Raw genomic sequence first — 23532 nt, forward strand, 5'->3', positions numbered from 1 at the left:
AGGAACATATTACAGGAAACGCCGCAAAGCGGTTAAGAAAACTACCGAGTAGTTATTCTTTAAAATAAGGATTGCGTTTTCGAGAAGTGCAATAGCCCACTGCAATTAAATTGTATAGGAAATTCTTATTTTATCCCACTTGATTTTCAATGTCCGATGCTTTATCCGTAAGAATTTCATTTCATTGGAATGCTACGACTACCCCAACATATCAGTTACCTAACGCTGGTGCATGACATATCGGTCTGTACCGTATAAAACCGCAGTGGTGTCCTTATTAGTGTCAGTGTGTGTCTACAATGCTGGCAATGACTTAACGATTTTAACTCAAGAGCATGAAACCCCATTGTAGGAAAATTGTCCAAAGACATCGGCGGTCTGAACTGTTTTAAGCCTCCTTAAAAGATCAACAGCAAAGGTGAAATGACCAGCCAATGATTGATTTAATTTGAAAGGCGCTGGAATCAAGGACAGATGCTTTCATACATGGAGAAATTGGCACACCGGAGCTATTGATATCCATGTATAAGCCTCGTAGGCTAAAAAGCTGCAGAATACACGAGGCAGGTAGCAGTTTGCAAGTGACGTGACGTGGCGTTAATTGGTCGGAGATATAGAGGCGTGCCGGTACTCATTTCTCTTTCGCTCATTGAAGTCGGTGGATGAGTGTAGAGTGGTCTCGAGACCTCGTGCTTAAGAAGAGAAGATTACAATCTCTGCGATTCCTGTATGCATATATGCGATAACAATTATGTAGCCTGCTGCACCAAAAATCAACGCGCATGCGTATATGCTGTAAAACTATTCAGTATACGGTGTTAAAAAAACGTCTTCCTACCTGTCATGTGGGATGAGCAACTTCAGAAAGGTTTTTACAAAATCAGGCGCGCACTCATTGACGAAAACTTACGCTTAAAAGGGAAGGGATTGGATTTGTAATTAGCCATGGCACTCTCAGGCATTTCTTATTTTCATTGACCAAGATCTAAAATCTAGACTTTCGCATAGACGATTATATCTGAACTCTGAGCTGCGTGTTAAGGACTCTTCAGAATACCTCCGCAGCAATCCAGAACAATGTGCTTTTATTTCGCATAACTGGAGTACGGTCGACTTTTTTTGCTAACTTTAAGACCTCCACGCATTCCCCGTCAATGTGAATTATTCTGAATTCAATTACTGGACATTTTTCTTTTTATAACTCTTGTACACTTTTTGTTCACCCTACCCTTACTGTATTGATCACAGAATTTTCTCTTCACACTGAGTAGCCGGCCATGGTTAAAAGCTACGTACTTATTGGAGTCCTCCCTCCACCTCTCATTTTTGTTATTGAACAGGGTTTTCGCCAAGAAATATCCTCCTTCGTCCTCACTATGGCTGGCACTATGACAGTCATTTTAAAAAGTAGGCGGCCCACTGCCTCAGTCCACGGTGTGGCTGCGAGGCAGCTCCTCGGCACTGCTATCTGCGTCGTGCGTTCGCTGCGAGAGTTCACGCGTGACTACCCACGTGACCTCACTCTCGCGCTGTCACGCATCCAGGGCCCCGTATACACGTACCACGTCTTATGAGCTCAGTGCGGCGTTCGCGCGTTTGTCCGCTGGCGCTCTTCGGAAAAGGTGGTTATGTTTTTTGGGGGTTTAACGTCCCAAAGCGATTCAGGCTATGAACGACGCCGTATTGGAGGATTCCGGTAATATAGATCGCACAGGACAAGTGCGGCCTTGCGCCTCCACCGGAAATCGTCCGGTGCGGCCGGAATTCGAACGCGTATCTTTCTGCACAGCAGTTGATCGCCCTAACCTCTACAACACCGCGGCGGGATTGCCATAAAAGGGGACGCCTGTATGTTCACTGGTCTCTATGCACGCCTGTGGGGCGCTCAAATTGCGTGCATCGAGTTCGCTTCACATGCATTGCTCTGCAACCTCGCCACTGAGCCACCGCAGTAGGGATATTTATGTCAAAGATGTTCAGACTATGGTAAGCCAACAGTAAAGGCTCTCGTCATTTTTGAAGTGCACGGCTTGTGTTAAAACGCTATATAAAAATCCAATTCTGTGTCATGTGTGTGCGCCGCAAAAACTGCTAATTACCATCGCAGTTCAATGCAAGGTTAATGTCAGCCCCGTTAGGTTGCACGAAAGCTTTTTTTTTTTTTTTTTTTTTTTTTGCCGGCGCCTTGCTTTGTTTGATGAAAAAGCTGTGGAAGAGCAGAACTTCTAGAACACACGAGCACCTGCTCGTGTGTTCTGATCAGCCACCTGCTGATCAGCCCACAAACCGCCGATGCAGCGGCTGACCGATGTGGTGCATAGCTTCGCTGTTGATAGTACGTCATGCTGCTGCGCTGTGGCGCCACTAGTATGTCCCTTATTGTGGTACTGGGTCTCGATAGAAAGACCACTGAACTACTCGTAGGAGCTGAATATATACACTTCAAGGGTTTGTTCTGTCTAGTACTTCGCTGTATCACCTATACTTACAGACGAAGTCCGTAACATGATTTTACAGTCTCATAATTTGATGTCCAACCCCTTTAAGGAACGACATAACAAAATTTGAGTGCATACAAAATGAAATGGAAGAAAAAAAGAAATGAATATGAGCACCCGCCATGGTGATGCAATGGTTACTGCGCGCGACTGCTGTTCCCAAAGTTGCGGGATCGAATACCGGCCGCGGCGGCAGCTCTTTGATGGAGGCAAAAAGCTAGGCACCCGTGTGCTGTGCGATATCAGTGTACGTTAAAGAAATGCAGGTGGTCGAAATTTCCCGAACCCTCTCCTATGGCGTTTCTCATTCCCTCAGTCGCTTTGGGACGTTGAACCCCATAAACCAAACCAAGCCTTAACGTTAGATAGGAACAATTTAGAAAGAAGCGAACGCAAAAAAAAAAAAGCCAATAATTCTTATCTCGCGGTTTAATGAAAAATTCGATGAACTTTAAGCTGACAAAGAAACTAGAAAAATGAGCACAATTTATAGGTCACGTTTTTTTTTTACTCGAACAAACTAAAAAGAACACACGCGAAAAAGCCATAACATTTTTGTCACAAGCTGTGCTCTGAAACACTGAAGCTATAAGCTCAGAAACAAGTCAAACTACGAAGATTTCACAAAATAGAAAAAGTATTGACATCAAAGGACTAGAACAGGGTTTTAAAATCCTTCAATAGATCAAATACTTATTTCCTCATGGTTGATTTAGAGAGAAATGTGTAAACATTGAAGTGCACGTTGAAATTCATACGAAAAAGAAAAGGCAAAAGTAAAGCACGGACAAAAACAAAAAGGGAACACAGAAATGCGGCCTGTGGTCGCATGTTTGACGCAAGGAAAAATGAGAATACTCAGAGAGAACTCATTGGAACGTAAAAAGTGCATTTGAACGTTATTAAACTAAAAAAATAGTTCAGTTCAGTTCAGTTCAGGCGTTCAGTCGTGTCCGACTCTTCGTGACCCTATGGACCATGTCACGCCACGCTTTCCGGTCTCTCACTATCTTCTTAACATCACATAACTTCATCTGCAGTGCCTCAAGGATGCCATCTAACCATCGCGTTCGCTGCCTACCCCTTCTCCGGCGACCCTCAACTTTTCCCAACATCAAATCTTTCTCCAGCGACTCCTCTCTTCTCATTAGATGACCAAAGTAGCTGAGCTTTAACTTTAGAATTTGACCCTCCAATGAGCAGTCAGGGTTTATGGTCGACAATATCGACTGATTTGATCTTCTGGCAGTCCAAGGAACTCTTAAGAGTCTTCGCCAGCACCACAATTCAAACGCGTCAATTCTTCGGCGGTCAGCCTTTTTCACAGTCCAACTCTCGCATCCATACATCACAACTGGAAAGACCATAGCACGGGTTATACGGATCTTGGTTGGCAGACTAATGTCTCTGCTCTTTACTAGGCGGTCAAGGCTAACCATTGTTCTCTTTCCCAGAAGCAGGCGTCTCCTAATTTCATGGCTGCAGTCTCCTTCCGAGGTAATCTTGGCGCCCAAGAACAGAAAATCTGTCACAGCTTCCACTTCTTGTCCATTGATGCTCCAGGACTTGATAGGGCAAGACGCCATGATCTTCGTCTTTTTAATGTTCAGTTTAAGCCCAAACTTCTCACTCTCTTCTTGTACGCGCATCAGAAGTCTCTTGAGTTCCACTTCACTTTCTGCCATTAAAGTGGTATCATCCGCATATCTAAGGTTGTTGATACATTTTCCAGCAATCTTCACTCCAGCTGAAGACTCGTCCAGGCCGGCCTTCCTCATGATGCACTCTGCATATAGGTTAAATAGGCAGGGCGACAGTATGCAGCCTTGCCTCACCCCTTTCTCAATCGGAAACCAATCAGTAAGACCATGCCCAGTTCTGACTGTGGCCTCTTGCCCTTCATAAAGGTTCCTGAGGAGACAGATGAGGTGAATTGGAACTCCCATCTCTTGGAGAGCTTGCCACAATCTGCTGTGATCTACGCAGTCAAACGCTTTCGCATAATCAATAAAGCAGAAGTAAATGGGTTTCTGGAACTCTCTTGCTTTTTCCATGATCCAGCGAAGGTTGGCAATTTGGTCTCTAGTTCCTCTGCCCTTGCGAAACCCAGCTTGCACGTCCGGAAGCTCCCGATCCACATACTGCTGCAGCCTACCTTGCAGGATTTTTAACATCACCTTGCTAGCATGCGAAATAAGCGCGATTGTGCGGTAGTTGGAACAATCTTTGGCACTGCCTTTCTTTGGAATGGGGATGTAAACTGACCTCCTCCAATCCTGTGGCCACTGCAGGGTTGTCCAAATCTTTTGACATAATGTATGCAGTGTGTTAACAGCGTCGTGGTTGAGGTTTTGAAGCATAAAAAAAAAAAAAAAAAAAAAAAAAAAAAGAGGGGCCAGGAAAACGAGAACACACAAACGAGGCAGGCTTTCTTCCCGTATGAGGGACTCCCAAAAAAGAAGAAAATTTGAGGCATACCATAATTCCAAAATATATTCCTTATATTATACAAGACTAAGACTAAGACATGAACTTTTTCGTCATGCTGACTTTCTATATGTGCGGACTACACATTATTTTTTTTTTGTTCATATTGTTTGGTTTGTCACAGCTGGAGAAGCCTACTAACTGCTGTGCAGAAAAGAAGGGGACGTTCCCCGAGTGGATGCCTACGGCATGTTACCATGCTAAATAAAACAGCGAAACAAGCTGTGATATGAAACCAATCTCTATATTCAAGAGAATACCGTCGCGGTACCACGGAGCGGCTACTTATCAATGCTTGTATTTGAGGGCACGTGCACATTGTGAAGTTCGATGAACTTTCGTGCCATTCGGTTGCCCGTTCAGAGCATACGAACCGAGGTAGATACTGTGAGATGTGCACCCGTCTTCGGTCACAGCGACTCCCAATTTGGTGGAACCGTGGACGAACGATGGAGGCGCGATGGCAGCTATGTTGTTGCCGACGACACTCGCCGCCGCAGAGCGCTCGTTCCCTTTGTGCAGTGTTCAGTGTTGAATGTCATATCTTGGACCACCGGACGTTTTCTTTTGTATGTATTCTCGTATTGCTGCGTGCGCGTCTTTCCCTCTGCGCATGCGCATACAACCTTTTGTGGGGTAGCAGGTGTGCGGTGGCTGACTAGTGCTCGATGAAGCGCAATGGGTCACTGAGCTGCAGGTGCTCAAGAGAAGGGCTTGGTCAAGTTGGAATTTCCACGTAGCGTTTGAGCCCTCACTGCCAGCTCTGTTATATATATATATATATATATATATATATATATATATATATATATATATATATATATATATATATATTTCCCTCAAACAGATTACATTACTAATTTATATAATTACCGAAGTAAAAATTTAAAAAAATTAAAAAAAGACAAAGTACAATCCCCAATGCTTTTCTTGGCCTCACCGACTGTTGGCTTTCCTTCATATATATAAAGAACTTCAGCTGTTGTTCACGCGGCATACGTTGGTCTCGCGTGCACGTGTGCGAAAGAAAACAAGGGTAAGCAGAGGTTCGGAATGTGGTGACGTCCGTGCCGTTCACTTGTGAAAGATAGCCTTCTCGTTAGCGTTCAGCTCCGAGGAAAGTGATTTTTGACGGGTTTACGACTGCAGTCAGTATAATAAAACACTTGGTTTTCCTTTTTGACAATACAATGCTTGCTCACAGTCTAAATCAAAGCCTGTTTTCAATCGAAATTCTTCGCGGTAGTCTGTAAGCGGATGCGGACTATCTAAGAAAACAAATTAATTTTGAGCCACATTTTGCCCCGGGTGCCGACTGTAGTCCGGAAATCAGGCTGGATTCAACTGCACCCCCCATAGCATCTCACTAGAAAAACTTAATCGCAACTGAAAAAAATATCAGCCGAAAAAATAAAAGGCGCTCGGGAAAAAGAAGCATGGAAACAAGGCCATAACTTTATTCACTCAAAATATTCCAAATCGCCGCTGATGTAATTTACGGCGCTGCTGATCAAAATAGAGAGGTTATTCTGTCAGTTATAAATGAAATGAACACCAGTTTTTGCACTCTTGAGCCTATTCCTGGTTTTGGCGAGCACACAGCCAAACTTTGACCACTTCTTCTTACATGCGACAGTGGAAGGCGCAACAAATATTGCAGCACCCTTCTATAGAACCATGAAGAGTGTCATCTATGTCTTTGACATTCCTAAAAAAAAATGCCGCAAAATATGGATAAGCATTAAAATGCTCGGAAAAAAGAATGCGGCTTCAGTGCAGTTGATTAATATAATTTGATGATATTTTTCGAAATGTTTTTGGTATTGTCGAAAAAGCACGTTTGTTTTTTTGTTTTTGTTGTTTTTTCGGCCTTGAAATTTTTCGCACATTTTATATCCTTAGTGGCGGGCAGACGTCGAGTCATCCTATGGAAGGGTAGAGTAACAGAAAAGGGAGAACTGCAGCGCCACTATCGCGCAGCGGCGGCAGGCATGCATTAATCGCGCGCTTCTCCCCCCCCCCCCCCCCCCCCCTACGTCCGAGAGTGACATAAAACATACGGAGTGGGATACGTGCTTCGCTAGACTACTGAGATGCAAACCATGCCGCTTGGTTATTTTTGCCAATCGGCACGTAACCAGAGAGGAGGCGGAGGGTAACGAGAAGCGCTAGCTTTCTGGTTCGAACTTTTTGTTGATGCACCGGAGCCCTTCGCGAGAAAATGTCTTGGCTACGTGCCTGCTTCACGTACCGCCGACTGGCGCTCAAAGAACAGGAGTGCCGTCCGGCGGTGTATACACACGGTACTTGTTTAAAATGTGTATGTAAGTTGTCAAAGCTAATTAGCGAACTTTTCAGGCACTACAGACTTCAAGCAAGGGTCCCAGTTTCAGATCTTTAACACGTTCTAAAGCTAGTGAACGTAAGGTGTGACGAGACTATTAGAATGGATTTCAAATAGTTGCTGAATGTGATAGTACTGCAGTAGTAAAACCAAGAGCTGTAACATTTGTAAACGATCTTGTAAAAACCCAGATTAGAAATTTTATACTCAATTTATTTTTCACTTAATTACATTTTCTCTGAAATGCAGAGCCCTGCAATTTTTTAATCGAAGTAGAAACTACGAAATTATTTATACGCTTTAGAGAAAAATATGTTTATAATATTTTTTTTTGTATCCATTGCTGCTATAAAACTTCCAGGCATAAATGTTTTAATTTTCACAGAAGTGCTTTTGACTTAGGCGATTCATGTAAGAGTTATTGTTTGAAACCGCTGTGATTTTTCATTTGCCTACGGTTTTTTATATGTTTTTATATGTTTTTAATATGTTTTGCGAAGGCTAAACAAATTTTCTACCAAGAGGTTGCCAAACCTGAGGATATATATTTATTCATCATTAAGCTTTCGCTTTCACGGACGGCGTCACCAGTAAAGCCAACCAAAAAGCATTTTTGAAGTCGCAAACGCCCCTATATTAAAGCTAAAGAATGCTTTTTAAACAGTCCCACAATATAGCAATCAGCTTCCTTACAAACCAATGCCTCAACCCACCCTCAGTTAAACGTATACGTAGAGGAACGCGGATCACTATAGCTAAATTGCACCCGACACTTCAAGGCTACGCTCTCTATAAACGGTTCAACTTTTGAATTTAAATCTTTCTTTTGATGTGGATCAAAGCTCTGCAGTTGCCCAGTTGAAGTCGTTGTAAGGAGCAATGTTTTGATAATAAATTGTCAATTGGTAGGGCCCAGTGAGATCTTGGAAACGACTCGAATATTCGGGTTTGCCGAATCAGAAAGTGATCGTAAATATTTTCGGGGTCCATAAATTATGACCGCGTTTTGATAAAAGCGAAACGCAAACTACTCTCGTGTGCTGTTCGATGTTGGTGCATGTCAAAGCTCCTCAGGTGGTCGAAATTATTTCGATCCCCTCACTATGGGGCACGTCATAGCTTGAGTCGATTCGGGGTGGTAAGCCCCGCACACCCCTACCTACCATGTAGGGTGTGACCGGTGAAGAATCGCTATCTTGATCCATGTTGGCATGTAACCGTCTTCACGTTGAGTTAACGGACCATCCGAAGTGGTTCCTTATTGTAGGGGCTGCAAGTGAAAGAAACGAATCAGTTTTCATTTTTCATTAACTTCGCTTGAAAGTTGAGTTAAGACAAGCTTCGCACCGACCCCGCTTATTAGATTCCGGTCGAAAGCTGACACAACACAAATAAGAGGGAATTGACCGTTCACAAAGCAAATTACAAACACAACTGCGTGAAATCATCTGCTGATCGGGGCACCGGCTAATTTAAAGGCAGTGGAAACCACCGCGGTGTCTCAGTGGCTTCGCTGTTCGGCGGGATCAATACTTTGATTTTAAAAAAAATGAAGAAAACATAATCACCCTGCGCTGTGCAAGGATCAGCGTGTTTTAAAGAGCTCCGTGTGATCCAAGTTAACTCGCATGCAGTCCTCCGCTGCCACGTGCCGCTTCGGGGTGTTAAACTCCACGCATTTTCCGCCTTTGTAAATGCAGCCTTCTTGATCTTATCCTGGCATTTATTTATACATCGCAGTCGAATGCTGATTAAATATTGTATTGTATCGTTGTTGTATCAGCTCTTTTAGGAACGCCGGCACACGCGCGGGAAAATTTGTTAGGATTAAAGTAAACGACGTCCACTAATCCATGCCATCACGTCCCCCTTTTTCTTGAGCCGATGAGAGGCCGATGAACATAAAGAATCACCGCATTTTTTTTTTTTTAGCCTGCGCTGCTCATCAGCCGCTTGGCACTTCATGATATTTTACAAGTTTACGGATACTTAGAAAAGAATCTAAATTTACATTGACGCCTTATCCTGACCAGCGTATGAGTGACAGCGGGGGTTACGTGCTTGCAGTGATTTAACATCGCAAGTTGGGGTAGTTGTACGGATTCGTTGTTAGCGAGCGCAAAAGAAAAAGACAAAAGGAAAGGCGACACAACACAAGCGTTCTTCACTGCGATGTGCTGTCGACCTCATAAAGGTTTTGGATTTGCTTCTGCTGTCCATTTCTATTAAGTGGAAAGGACTTTGTGTGGAAGCAACACAAACCTGACATGCCCCACAGTTCCTGAGCGAGATACCTGGCAGTTCGCCGTGTCCAGTACCTTCAGCGGCATCTTTCCTTGTTGAATATTTGATAGATCGATTTCTTGCACTGAATCTGGACGAAGTATTGCAGTTTATAAAGAATGAAAATATATGCCGATGTCTCGACTTCAACGTCGACACGGTTATGTCTTCGGTTCTCTTCCTCATAATGCCTGGTTATAGTTGTGAAGCGCTGTATCGTTAAAGACAAGTATGCGAAGAACTTAGGGATTAACCGTGAAAGGGTAGGTCTGTTGAACACTTTTTGGACAGAGAATCGTTCGTCATTACTACCATACTGCCCATACCGAACTCCATATCAATGCCAGCGGTGTCGGCCTCAAAGTGGTCCTCGCCCAGCCTGGTCATTCCGGATGCGCTTTCGCCTATGCCAGCCGTACTCTTACAAAAACGGAGTCCAATTACTCAATTACTGAAAAGGAGTGCTCGACGATAGTGTGAGCTATCACGAAATTCCGCCGTTACTTTACGGGCGCTCCTTCGAGGTAGTTACAGATCACCACGCTCTCTGCTGGCTCGCGTCTCTCAAGGATCCATCCGACCGAGTCGGCCGCTGAGCTTTCAGGCTTCAGGAATACAACATCCGTGTAGTGTACAGCTCTAGCCGCAAGAACTGACGCCGGCGCTCTTTCTCGGTCCTCGATGTGCTCGCCTGCACCGTTGTTTCCGCTTGAGGCTTCCTTTGCAGCCCTCATCGAGGATATTCCTTCTGAGCAACGACGGGATTCTTGCATTTCTCCTCTGCTAGTTTTACTTGGCACTATTACCGCGGCTACACATACTCATGGCACTCCGTCGAGAAGCCTTCAATTTCACCATCCGGGACGAACTGTTGTATCTTCGGAACTACAACTCAGACTGCAGAAAATGCCTCTGTCATTCCGAGCCACCTCCGCTCCAAGATTTGTGCCCGTCATCATACTGGCTCGCAAAGCTCTCAAGCCGGCGTCCTGAAAACCTGCGACCGGATTCGTCCGATATATCACTAGAGAGGCATTTACTATTCTGTGCGCTGCTAGATTCACTCTTGCACCGCCTATCAACAACGAAACACTTCCTCTTGCCACCGGGCTGGCCCTCTGCCGTGTCCAGCTCATCATTTTAATCGCGTGGGAATTGATATTTATGAATATGCAGTGCCGCTAGTAACTGATGAGAACCGCCACCGTAGATCAACATACCCGTTACGGGGAGACCGCCACACTACCAGCGGCGACAGCCAATGAGATATAGTCATTTCATTCTCCATCGCTTCGTTCTCCGACACGACGACCCCCGAGAGCTACTGACAGAGGTCGTGTTTTCTATCCGAAGTTGTCCAAGAGCTCCCATCAGCTTGTAAATTCATTCATCCAGCTGCAAACGCGTACTATCCGCAAACGGTCTCATGGAGCGGTTCAACCGTGCGCTTATTTGGCTCTCCAACGTTCGCATACAACTGCTAACCAAGCAACAATGTGTTTTCGCCCTTCTTCCTCTTATACGGCCCTGAGCCATCTTGTATCCTTGACACGATTTTGCCATACCATCCAGATGCCTCTGACTAAAGTGTTTTGTCAGATATTGCTAAAGAAGGCCGAGGAATGCAGTCAGGTATAGCTCGCATGCCTACCTCCGACACGCAAGGCTATTGCAAAGATCAGCACGATAGCGGCCCGCCTGCTCCGACGTACTCCGCCGGTTTGTTTGGCTATAGGTTCCTGCCACCAACAAATTTGAAACCAAGTACCATGGGCTTTACCGCGTCTTGGAACGCACGTCTCCGGTAAACTATACGTCATCGAGCCAGTAACCCCTTTTCCGACCACCGTCGTCGTGGCAGTGATGTTGTTCATGTTTATCGCCTCAAGCCATATTGCAACCCTCTTGTCATCTCTGCCCCTTTAGTCGCCAGGATGGCGACTCCTTCAAGCCGGGGCCATATTTTAAGGAACACGAAGAACACTCAGTGCCACGCCACCTCTATCGTTATCGTTTGTCTCCGGCGCCCATCTCTCGCGCTGACGCGGTGGCCTGCGGCTAGTGCACGGTTCTACTCTGCTGCGCCTGAAGTACACACAGCTTTAGCCGCTCGACCATATCCACAATCCTCTCTTCAGGGGCTTATATGTGAACTGATGGCCTACACTCTTGCGCCATGCCCTTAAAAGCAGAGTTAAGTGTCCCCCATAATATTCTGGATATGTTGCACAGATGATATGTGAATTGGTAAGTGCTACCTCGAGCAACAATTTATAATTGATGTGACTAAGAGAGAAAAACAAAGTACAGAAGTAGGAATATGTGCTGAGGAAAATTAGGAAGCTATTTAATCAGCTCCCTATACCAATGCGCACTTCGTTTTCAGGTAAGTGATGTGGGAAGACAACTGAAGTGTACGTTCTAAAACAATTCCTGGAGAATTAGTGCCCTCGAAAGAGTGATTGTGTATGGTTTTGTACCCGAATTCTTGCTGCTTTAGGCGTGGAGGCTAATTCGCGAAGGATATTTTCATTTCTTCTGAAAGTCAAACACCTGACGTAATCCCGCTCTGATTACCTTATTTCCTTCCCATGTGAAGCTCAGTTGAAGAAACACACTCTGTGGTGACTACAGGTAAAGCTTTGGATTCGGCTCTAGAGCAGAAAGGCTTGAATCTCTGCCTCGGAGGTGTGAACATGGCGGAGGAACACTCTTTTGCCTCTCACGACCTTCATACCGACGCTGTTGATATGTCCGCTGTGAGTGGGGCAGTTACAGCGCTGCAGACAATTATAGCACTCAGTTTGTATTCGTATTGTAGTATCACGACAAGGTGATTGCGTGCAACTCTCTGCTATGCCCTAAATATCCCATTTCCCGATTGTAAGCTACGGCTGCAGGCTCAGTTCAGTTCTTTCATTTGCTGACAGCGGCAATCAATAGTACACGTTACAAAAAACAAGTCACCGATTGCCATTACAATTTCTTCATTTGAAATGCAGCTTATTTCAGATGTCAATTGCAATTCATCAAAAGTAACAATTGCAGAGTGGTATTGTAAAAATATTCCATTTTTATTTAACGATCGAAACAGCGCAACTACAACGAAGGACCAAAGAAAACATTTGTTTTAACTGATCCTTCATTTCAGTTTGTTACGCCTGTCTTGTTTGTAAACAAATTCGTAGTCGTAAGCGCACAGATTCAGGCACCATCTTGTCATGTTAGGTGATAGAACTTGTGGAAGCAGCTTCTTCGGTTTTAGAATGCCAAGTAATTGTTGGTAATCTGTAATGGTCATCACACGTCTTGCAGTTATATATTTATGGAAAGGATCAACAGCGAATATTCCCGTAAGTCCTTCTCAATCGCATTGTGCATAATTTCTTTCTGCCTTGCCGAGCGTTCGGGATGCAAATGCAATGGGCGCTTCTCTTCCGCTCTCATCAGGCTATGACAACACGATGCCGACTCCGTAATGCGAAGCGTCGCACGATAGGTGGCGTTCGTTCGTCGTAATGAGCAAGCACAGTGGAGTCTCAAATGAGCTTCTTTACCTCTTCGAATGCGTTTTGGTGCTCCTTAATTTTTCTGTGTTCATTGTGTTTCTTTGTGCAAAAGCCTGTACAGTAGTGAGGCCACTATAGCTCTTTCCTTGAGGAAGTGGTTGTAAAAATCAAGCAGCCCTAAGAACGCTTGGAGCTCAACTTTCGTTTTCGGCGCTGGCGCATCCATGATGACCTTAACCTTCGCTCCAGTTGTGTGCACACCTTGTACATCAACGCGGTGTCCTAGCAACTCCAGACTGCACACGCCAAAGAGACATTTCTCTTTCTGAAGGTGCAGACCGATCGATGCTGTCCAATCTTGACAGTAAATGGTTTAGTTCATTATGCTGTTGCGATGTTTCCGCAGATAATTATGACATCGAGGTACACGCTGCTGTGCGTAATTCCGGCGAGAGTTGTCTCCATTATTCGCTGGAATATCGTCTGTGCTGCTGAAGTTCTGAATGGAAGTCTTGAATGCGTAACAGTTCATTCATGGTGTTCAGTACTTTTGGTCAGTATTTTGCAGTGTTTACAGTTACTACGAGCTACTGATAGGCTTTAAATAGATCAAGCGGTCCGAACAAACATTTTTACACCTCTGAGAGTAGCTAGTGCCTCTTCAGTTGCGGCCCAGAAGGATGCGCCCGCTGCTTTACATGACATGCAGTGAAAGGACGTCTTCCTTTGACTTAGGCCGAATTTTCAGCAGCGCCAATGAGGCTCAAATGCTCTCTTAACCAGGTGTGAAGGTTTAAGTCTGATTGCACTAGAAGTAAAGGTATTGTAGGGTAGTTCTGCGCGTAGGTTTCCTTACTGATTAGCGAAAATGCTGTGCCAGAGTCAACCTCGAACTCCAACATCTTGCCATTGACGCGCAGCAGTAGCATGAATTTTGGACATGCTTGCAGGCTCTTGACTGTATTCAGGTCCCTTGCTTACCTCCTTGGCGAATGTACCATGCTTGTATACTGTGGCATGCAGGCTTAAGCTCGAGATGATGTGTTGTTTTTTCTTTGCAATGCAACCTTTTTCGATGTGTCCGATTTTCTTGCAAAAATTACATGCAGCATTGCCAAACCTGCACTCACCCGAGTAGTGCGAGCCGTCGCAGTATGCGGTTCTCCCTTTGCGCCTCTTTCATCTGGCTTGTGTTGTGCGCTTTTAGGTTTTCTGTTTTCAACCTTATGCTCTGTTGCTGCGGGGCAGTGCTATTTCCATCTTCTCGGTGAGGTCGAAGGCCTTCCAGAACATGATCTCTTTCGGCGAGCAGACCCTGTTGAACAAATTCGTTGCGGACGCCGCGGACGAAGTGGTCGCGTAACATGATATCCAAGGGGAGCACGGAGCTTACGGCAGCGGCCGTCGCCTCCACGGCGGGCGGGCGGTGTCCCGATGTCGAAATTACAGTCCGCGGCCAGTATATATCCGTAAAGCAATAACGTAAACAGCAATGAACTCGCCTGGTTATTGATATCGTCTCTGCAACTTGCAGTGGTAGTAGAGCTGGGATGGGCATGGGGTCATAATGCATAGCCAATGTTTCGACGATCTCGGCATATGCCACTTCTCCTGTACTGTCTCTTGCCCGCACAGATTCAGGAGCAATGCTCGCTTTTTGTACTTGGCTGTGATAAAATTAGCCACGAAGTGGAATCCAAGGTGCTGGATCCATGATGTCCAGGACCTCCCTGGGAAAATGCTCGATGCAGGCTTGCAAGGACGCCATCGTCAGTTGACCGCTCCCGTTTATTCAGTGGGCTTTCACTTCCCTTTTCGCCAATGTTACATTCGTCTGGTACGTTCGTTTATTGGAGACACACTGAGGAAATACACGGATATGTTCACAGGAGAGGAGGCTGTGCTCTCAGCCCATGCAGTGCTGTTCTGAGCATGTGCTGCTGTTCAGAACCGAAATTCGCGTACACCACTCTTAAAACCGAAATTAGAGAACACCACAACGTGGTCGCGTCAAGTCGCACAACCTGATGAGCAATTCGTGCACGAACATGTCAGCTGCTGGCTACCACCTGCCAGAGCCGGATTTCCCCTAACGCCCTCCAGCGTCCTTACATAAACAAGTAGAATTATGGACTGGTTCTCAGGAAGTATAGTGGTTAGCGTGAGCGGCTGGTACACGGCAGAGTGGTTGCCCGATTCCTAGTGTGGATGTGATTTTTTTTTTCAAGGCATTTAATGAGGACGCTTTTTGGAGATGCTTTGTGCACGCCACTCATGAGCAAGAGTTGCTTTTTCATTAAAAGGCGCCCTTCTGTACTCGTGTTCTGAGGGGACAAAGACCAAGCTCTCTGAGAGCCCTGTTGACAGTTTGGTTGGTTTATGGAGTTTAATGTCTCAAAGCGACTCAGGCTATAAGAGACAACGTAGTGGAAAGCTCCGGCGAATCAGACCATATGGGGTTTTTAGCATGTACTGGCATGGCACAGCACACCGGCGACTTGCGTTTTGCCTCCATCCAAAAGCGGCCGCCTCGGCCGGGATTCGATCCCGCATCCTTCGTCATAGTAGCCGAGCGCCCTAACCACTGCACCACAACGGTGGTTACGTTATATTCCGTTGAGCAGTCGTGATAAAATGCGAACTCTCGAAAACAGGCCTAGTCACAAGCATTGCGACTGCGGGAGTCCTGTTGGAGCTAGACTGTTGGGGGTTGAATGTGAGATAATTCTCCTTTACATCAATGACTACCAGAGTTAAAGATTCTTTGTTGAAACTTTTTGGTAAAAACATGATAGGCTATTGATAGCCCATTAGTTAAAAATAACTTGATTACTGAGAACTTTATACGTCGCAAGAAGTAATCAATTAACTAAAACCATTAAGAGAAGCTATTACAAAAATCGATTGCATTTAACGCATAGGTAAAATGCCTACTATGGGGTGAGGGCCCTGATAGTTCACCCAATTTCAAGGAAACGTGACTACTTGGGCTTGCGAACCGTACATTTCACAAACTCGGCACACTCACAGCGCTGAAAGAAGACGACCAAAGAGCCAGACTCATGACTTGGGGAAGGGAATTATGAAGTTCAGTGGAGTGTTACGCTAATTTTTGTTCGCGTTTGGGTTCCACTGGTAACGCAGGCCGGGAATTTGTCGTCTAATATCTTGATGCGGCCGAGATCGGTGATATTTGATGTACCGCATAACACTTATTCTTAGCACCCCCTGCTGAGTCACAGGTCTGATCGCCGCAGTGGTCAGTTGTTCCGCAGCAGCTGGTGACTGAGGGCCGACGTTTTATGGAACTAATCATGAGAGGTTGCGGCCAATTACTGCGCCAGGGTGGCCAACTCCTGTTCTGGTGAGCCAGATGTGCGTTGCCAAAAGTGTTCACCGGTATAAGGTCGCACCCCAAACCTGTTTATGCAATTCTATCGATAAGCGGATTTTTTTTTTAACCGGTGGAGAATTGCGCGGAACCGGGATTTGAACCCTTGCATGCGAGACAGATGTTCTACTGCTACGCCACCTCTGGACAAGCCGCCATTGCAAACTGACCTTGGCAACATTTAACGCTAGAATCCTAGCTAGTGAAGGTAGTTTAGCAGTGGTGTTAGAGGAACTAGAGGGTATGAAATGGGATGTCATATGGCTTAGTGAGATTAGGAGGCCGCATGAGGCATATACTGTACTGAAGAATGGGCATGTGCTGTGTTATCGAAGTTTACCGGAGAGGCGAGGGCTAGGGGTAGGTTTCCTTGTCAATAAATATATAACGGGTAATATAGATGAATTCTGTAGTATTAAAGAGAGGTGGCAGGCATCGTAATTAGGCTTAATAAGCGTTATAAACTGAAAGTTGTACAGGCTTATGCACCCACATGTAGTTATGATGAAAAGGCAGTTGAAAGCTTTTACGAAGATGTATAAATTGGCAATGCGAAAAGTAAAAACGTAGTATGCTGTACTAATGGGCGACTTCAATGCCAAGGTAGGCAAAAAGCAGGCAGAAGACCAGGCAGTAGGTGACTATGGCATTGGCTCTAGGAGTAACAGAGGGGAGTTAATAGTTGAGTTTGCAGAGCGCAATAACTTAAGAATCATGAAAACCTTCTTCAGCAAACGGAATAACCGGAAGTTGACATGGAAAAATCCTAACGGGGAGACTAAAAATGAAATTGGCTTCATACTTTGTTCAACCCCTGCCATTATGCAAGATGTAGAGGTAATCGGGAAAGTGCGATGCTGACCATAGGATGGTGAGGTCCCGAATTAGCCTAAAACTGAAGAATAAACGCAACAGAGTAGTAAGAAAGAAACCCATCAACGAATTAGCGGTGAGAAAGAGAGCAGAAGAGTTCAGGATCTCGATACAAAATAGATATTCAGCTCTAACCGAGGATGGCGACATTACCCTAGAAGCAATGAACAATAATTTCAGAGATATCTTTACTGAGTGCGCTGTAGAAGTAGGCAGTAGGACAGTTAGAGAGGATACCGGTAAGCTGTCTAAGGACACGAAAGATTTGATTAAGAAACGCCAGAGTATGAAAGCTTCCAATCCAACAGACCAGATAGAATTGGCTGAGATATCAAAGCTAATCAATAAACGCAAGGTGGCCGATATAAGGAAGCATAACATGAGGAAAATTGAGCATGCTGTAAAGAACGGAGGAAGCCTTAAAGCGGTAGAGAAGACATTGGGCATAGGCAAAAACCAGATGTATGCGATAAAAGACAAGGCGGGCAACGTCATCACGAATATGGACAAGATAGTCAAAGTAGCCGAGGAGTTCCATACAGATCTCTACAGTAGCCAAAGTAGTCAGGACAATAATGAGATTGGCGGTAGGGAAAAACAGTCAGACGTTCCACCATGTGACGAAGGACGAGGTCAAGAAAGCATTAGAAACTATGAAAAGGGGGAAAATCAGCTGGAGAGGATCAGATGACTAGAGATTTGTTAAAGTACGGGGGGGGGGGGGGGATATCGGGCTAGAAAAACTGACCACCCTGTATACGTAGTGCTTGGTGTCATCGACGGTACTGGAACCATGGAAGAATGCAAACATTATCCTTATTCATAAGAATGGGGGCGCTAAGGACCTTAAAATTAAACCAATCAGCTTACTGTCTCTTACGTATAAGGTATTTACCTAGGTAATCGCTAATAGAATCAAGACAACCTTAGACTCCAATCAAGCAAAGGATTAGGCAGGGTTTCAGAAAAGCTACTCTACTATCGATCATATCCATATCATCAACCAAGTGATAGAAAAATGCTCAGAATATAATCAGCCCTTTACATAGCATTCATTGATTACGAAAAAGCATTTGACTCATTTGAAACCTCGGCGGTGGTGCAGGCATTGCGAAATCAGAGGGTACACGAGCCGTACGTGAAAGTGCTGGAAGATATATATAGTGGCTGCGCAGCATCCATAGTTCTGCATAACGAAAGTAACAAAATTCCCATAAAGTAAGGTGTTAGGCAAGGAGGCACGATCTCCCCAGTACTATTCACAGCTTGCTTAGAGGAAGTATTTAGAGACTTGGAATGGGAGCAGTTAGGGATAAGGGCAGATGGAGAATACCTTAGTAATCTGCGATTTGCTGAATACATTGCCTTGCTAAGTAACTCGGGTAATGAACTGCAAATAATGATTGAAGACCTAGACAGAAAAAGTGGAAAGAAAGGCTTAAGAATCAATATGCAGAAGACTAAGGTAATGTTTAACAGCCTCGGGAAGGAACAGCAATTTACGTTAGGTAGCGAAGCACTGGAAGTAGTAAGCGAATATGTCTGCTTGGGACAGGTAGCAACCGCAGGTTCGGACCATGAAAAAGAAACAACAAGAAGAATAAGGCAAGGATGAAGTGCATTTGGCAAGCACTCGGAGATTATGACTAGCAGCTTACCGGTATCGCTCAAGAGGAAAGTATACAACAGTTGCATCTTACTTGTACTCACCTATGGGGCTGAAACGTGGAGGCTAACCAAGAAGGTTCTACTTAGGTTGAGGACAACTCAGAGGGCTATGGAACGAAAAATGGTAGGGGTAACATTAAGAGATACGAAGCGTGCAGAGTGGGTCAGAGAAATAACTCAAGTTACTGACATTCTAGTGGAAGTTAGGATATTGAAATGGGCATGGGCAGGACATGTAGTGCGAAGAGAGAATAACCGATGGTCGCTTAGGGTGACAAACTGGATTCCAAAGGAAGAAAAGCGTAGCAGGAGGCGGCAGAAAGTTAGGTGGGCGGATGTGGTTTAGAAGTTCGCAGGGCTCAAATGGATGCAGCTAGCACAGAACTGGGTTAATTGGAGAAATATGGGAGAGGCCTTCGCCCTGCAGTGGGTATAGCCAGGATGATTATTATTATTATTATTATTATTATTATTATTATTATTATTATTATTATTATTATTATTATTATTATTATTATTATTATTATTATTAATTATCATGATGATGATAACACTTTTTACGGTGAGCAAATGATCCTGCTAGGGCGGAACGGAGCTACATGCAGCGCCGTCGGGCGCGTATTCTGGAAAAGGTTGTATCCGTCGGTCTCCGCACTATTGGCAGTGCCTATATGATTTGTTGCACTTGAAACTTGCTTTAATGTGCGAAGTGCACACAGTTGAAACTGCATGGCCAGACTGTACGCTTTAAAATTTTGCACCCGGACTCGGCGCACCTTCCGTATACCCTTCCGTATAAACAAACGCCGACACCACCACTGAGCTTCGTAATGGATAGTCGTGATCATGGTTACGTATAGCTTGTAAGAAGCTAACGAGAATTTAAGACCACGTTCGCTCAGAGCGCAATTATTTTTGTAACATATCGAAGGCCTATAAAATTTTGTGCATGCTCCAATATTTATCCATACCGCTTGTCATTATTTGCAAAAGGCATTAGTTTTGGTCGTGTAGCAGCGCGTAGAAAAAAACTATAAACTGAGCACATGCCACTAGGTGAGAATGACATTACATTTTTCATACGGCAGGGGTATTGCTGCGTGGACAATCATCTCACTCGCAGCTAGGCTTATTTGTAGTGGGTATCGAGAGAAAAAAAGGGAATTTGTAGTAACGATCACTCGCCCTCTTATATGCCGAACACTTGCGACGGGGCTTGTGAGTGAATAACTGGCTTTAAAATTCTAGGGAATTAAACCATCATACGGCTTCATAATTTAGCATAATTTCAAGATCGCTCGTTCGTTCTTCCGTCATTTGCCATGCATGCCAAATATTACTTATGTTTATATAATAGGATATGGCTATAGTGCCTGCTGACCCTGTCCGATGACATCGAGGGCGACTCACCGACATCACATAGCAAGTTTCACATGATGCCGTACGCGACAGCGATTGACGTTCGCACACCTCGGCAGAACGGCAGCGGGTTCGTCTTCATGTGACGTCGTGCAAGGCAGTGCTGTCTGGGGACCCGCGTGGGAGTTTCAATTTCGATATAAGTTTATTGCTTATTTAAAATTATTGCTTGCGTTTTGTAAAAAAATGTAATCGCGTACTGTGATGTGCGAGTCTCCAGCAATATAAATCAATCATTATCTCAGTACGGTCGATAAATCGCCGAAGTTGCCCTTTAAGAGCGGCAATATTAAAGCATTTCTCTTCCCACTTATCACCACCTATCGTCATCATCGCTATCCCTACTATTACCAACTATCATCAGAATTACTATACCTACATCGCCATCATCATCTACACTGTCATCATTACTATCACTAACGAACTCGTTATCGTCCTCGCCACTATCATCATCCCCACTGTTTCTAACACATCTTCGCCACCATCATCACCGCTGTCACTGATTACCACAATCACCAATATCACGCTGTTGAGCGCCGTTTAGGCAAGTGGGTTGACAGTGAGTAGCGACAGAAAGAGAGAGACGACTCACTCGCACGAGTGACGTACAAGTAATCTTTATTTATATGTCAAGCCAATCAGATCCAATATACACATAGAGGGTACTGTCGTCCAGGCCCGAGGTGGGGGCCCTTTTAGTGACCTCTACATTTCCCTTCCTCGTGGAACACTTGGCACTGCACCTCACAGTACAAGCTCCAGCATCTTGGTGCTATCACTGCACGGCCGCTACGTGTTCAGAATGCGCCAGAATCACCACTTGGACGAGGACAGTCTTCCTCGGCTTGCTGTATGACTGGAAATGCTGCAGGTGTGAAGACCACTAGAGCCTTTAGGTTTCGCTATAGAACAGGCCCTTCATTGTCAGCTTCCACAATGTATGAACGTGGACGTTGACCAGGAGGGAGCACTGTAGCAGGACACCTCTCCGAGAGTACCCGTACCCTGTCTACCGGCAGCAGAGGAGGTAGCTCTCGAGCTACATGCCTTCGATTTAAGTACCTGGCCTACTTCCCCTTGTAGCCCTTGCTTCTCTGATGGCGGTCTGAAGTCTTCCCTGCCTTGTGCTTTGGGAGGCGAGTTCCTAACTAACGCCCAAACAACAGTTGAGCTGGACTGTATCCCAAGATATCTGGAGTATCCCTGTAACTCAGCAGCGCGAGAAATGTGTCTTGTGTCTTCACCAGGAGCTCCTAGACAGTCCGCAGAGCGTGCTCCACTTCCCCATTGGACTGTGGGAACATACGGCTGCTCGTCTTGTGCTCGAAACAGCAATCGCGGACAAACTGAGTGAACTTCAAGCTGAGGTCCATTATCCGTCCTTACTCCGAAAGGAATGCCGGACCGGGCGAAGCCAGGTCAGCTCTTACCTCTTCCCAAGGACGAGCTGGTAGTGTTGACAAGAGGTTCGGCTGGTTCTGCCCTTGTCTTGGCGACTGCAGTCAGGCGCAATGGTTCCAATTTAGCTTCCTTTTTTGCGCAATCGACAAACCACAGCAAAGTGCCCCTCTTTGCGACAGAAATTGCCGCGGTACTAACGTGCTAGTCATTCAACGCGAGGATGAGCAGTGCGGCCGCTGAAAGAACACAGATCAGTATGCCCCGTAGGGCTGCAAGTCGCCCAGCCTCGTTCTTTAGCAGCTGCAAACATGGAACGCTAGGCTTGGTTCCACGCTGCTCGCATCTGACGCCGAGCTTGGCAGCGTCCAAGTTCCCACCTGTCGATGTTCGGCTTATTGAAGCGCGTTCCTTGTCCGCGTCTTCTGCTTGCCGTGCTTGCACCTGTGCTTCTTTGTGCGAGAGCTTCGAGTTGCGCGAGAGCTGGTCCGAGAGGTGTGCGTCCGCCAGGCCTATACAACCAAGCGATCTCTGAAAAGACGCTCTTCGACCGCGTACGTGCCATATTTGGAGCGCTTGACAAGATACATGAGCTCAGCGTAAAATGCGTCGACGCTCTCTCCTGACTGCTGCACACAACGATGAAACTTGGTACACTCGTAAACTTCGCTCGCTGGGTGTACAAAGTGGTCCTCAAAGCAACCTACGATATCAGAATAGGATGTGTCCGAAGACAATGAATGCAAGAGGCGCCACGCCTCGTGACCCATCCAGTAAAGCAGCAGGTGCACCTTCTTCAGGCACCGCTTAAATGCCAGAAGCGAAGGCGTAGTCTTCACACTGGGCTAGCCAAGAGGGCCACAATTCCGTGTCTGAGAAGTCGAAGGCCTCAGGCTGGCGCAGAGAAACACCGCACTACGAAGCCTGGTCATTCGATTCTGTAGATACCACGTCAGTACTGTCGGAGTCTCCCTTGCTGTTCATTGTGCAAGTCGCTGCTAGTGGCTGGAGGAGTGAGGGGACGGTGAGGAGCGACAGAGGGACGACACACTGGCACGAGTGACGGAAAATTAATCTTTAATCACATTTCAATACAAGCAGATCCAACAAACACAGAGGGCGCTGTCGTCCAGGCCCGAGGTTGGAAGTCCTCTAGCGACCTCTACAACTACCTATGTCACTAATACATCGCCATCACCTTAACCATCACCGCTATCGCCGCTATCAGTAACTATACTATTATCATAACCACCAAATATTGCATCTGCGACTATACCACTACCACTAACTGCAACTGTCACTTAATACCACTATAATTTGTGGCGTGTCTGACACGGGATTCAACCGTCCCGGGCGCGATTTCCCTCTCACCGTCTTGGCAGCTCCTGACAGGTAGGCTTTGTCAAGAGGTCTCGCAACGTCGCAAGGTCCACCAACCAATCACTGACCAGCATGTCTTCTGCCAGCTTTCATATGCCAGGCCTCCGTTGTCATGCATTTGATTATTAGCTACCTTCCTGCGCTAAGATTTCGCATAATTATGTCTATAATCCCTGCTCAGACATATCTCATCACAAGTAGAACGACATCGTCTCAGTGGCGCCATAGTTCGGCGCTCGACTAGTAAGCTGAGAGTCCAAGGTTTGATTCCGTTTTTGGCAG

General features: G+C 45.6%; 1 long non-coding RNA gene across 1 annotated transcript in view; it reads left to right on the forward strand.

The window, feature by feature from the left end:
* The window catches only part of LOC146203690 (uncharacterized), a 371705-nt gene that overhangs the window by 63187 nt on the left and 284986 nt on the right, over positions 1–23532 (forward strand). The gene's annotated exons all lie outside the window — the stretch shown is intronic.

Source organism: Amblyomma maculatum, chromosome 1 (assembly GCF_055883805.1).
Source record: "Amblyomma maculatum isolate TAMU_Amacu chromosome 1, ASM5588380v1, whole genome shotgun sequence".
In the NCBI taxonomy this organism is placed as follows: Eukaryota; Metazoa; Arthropoda; class Arachnida; order Ixodida; family Ixodidae; genus Amblyomma; species Amblyomma maculatum.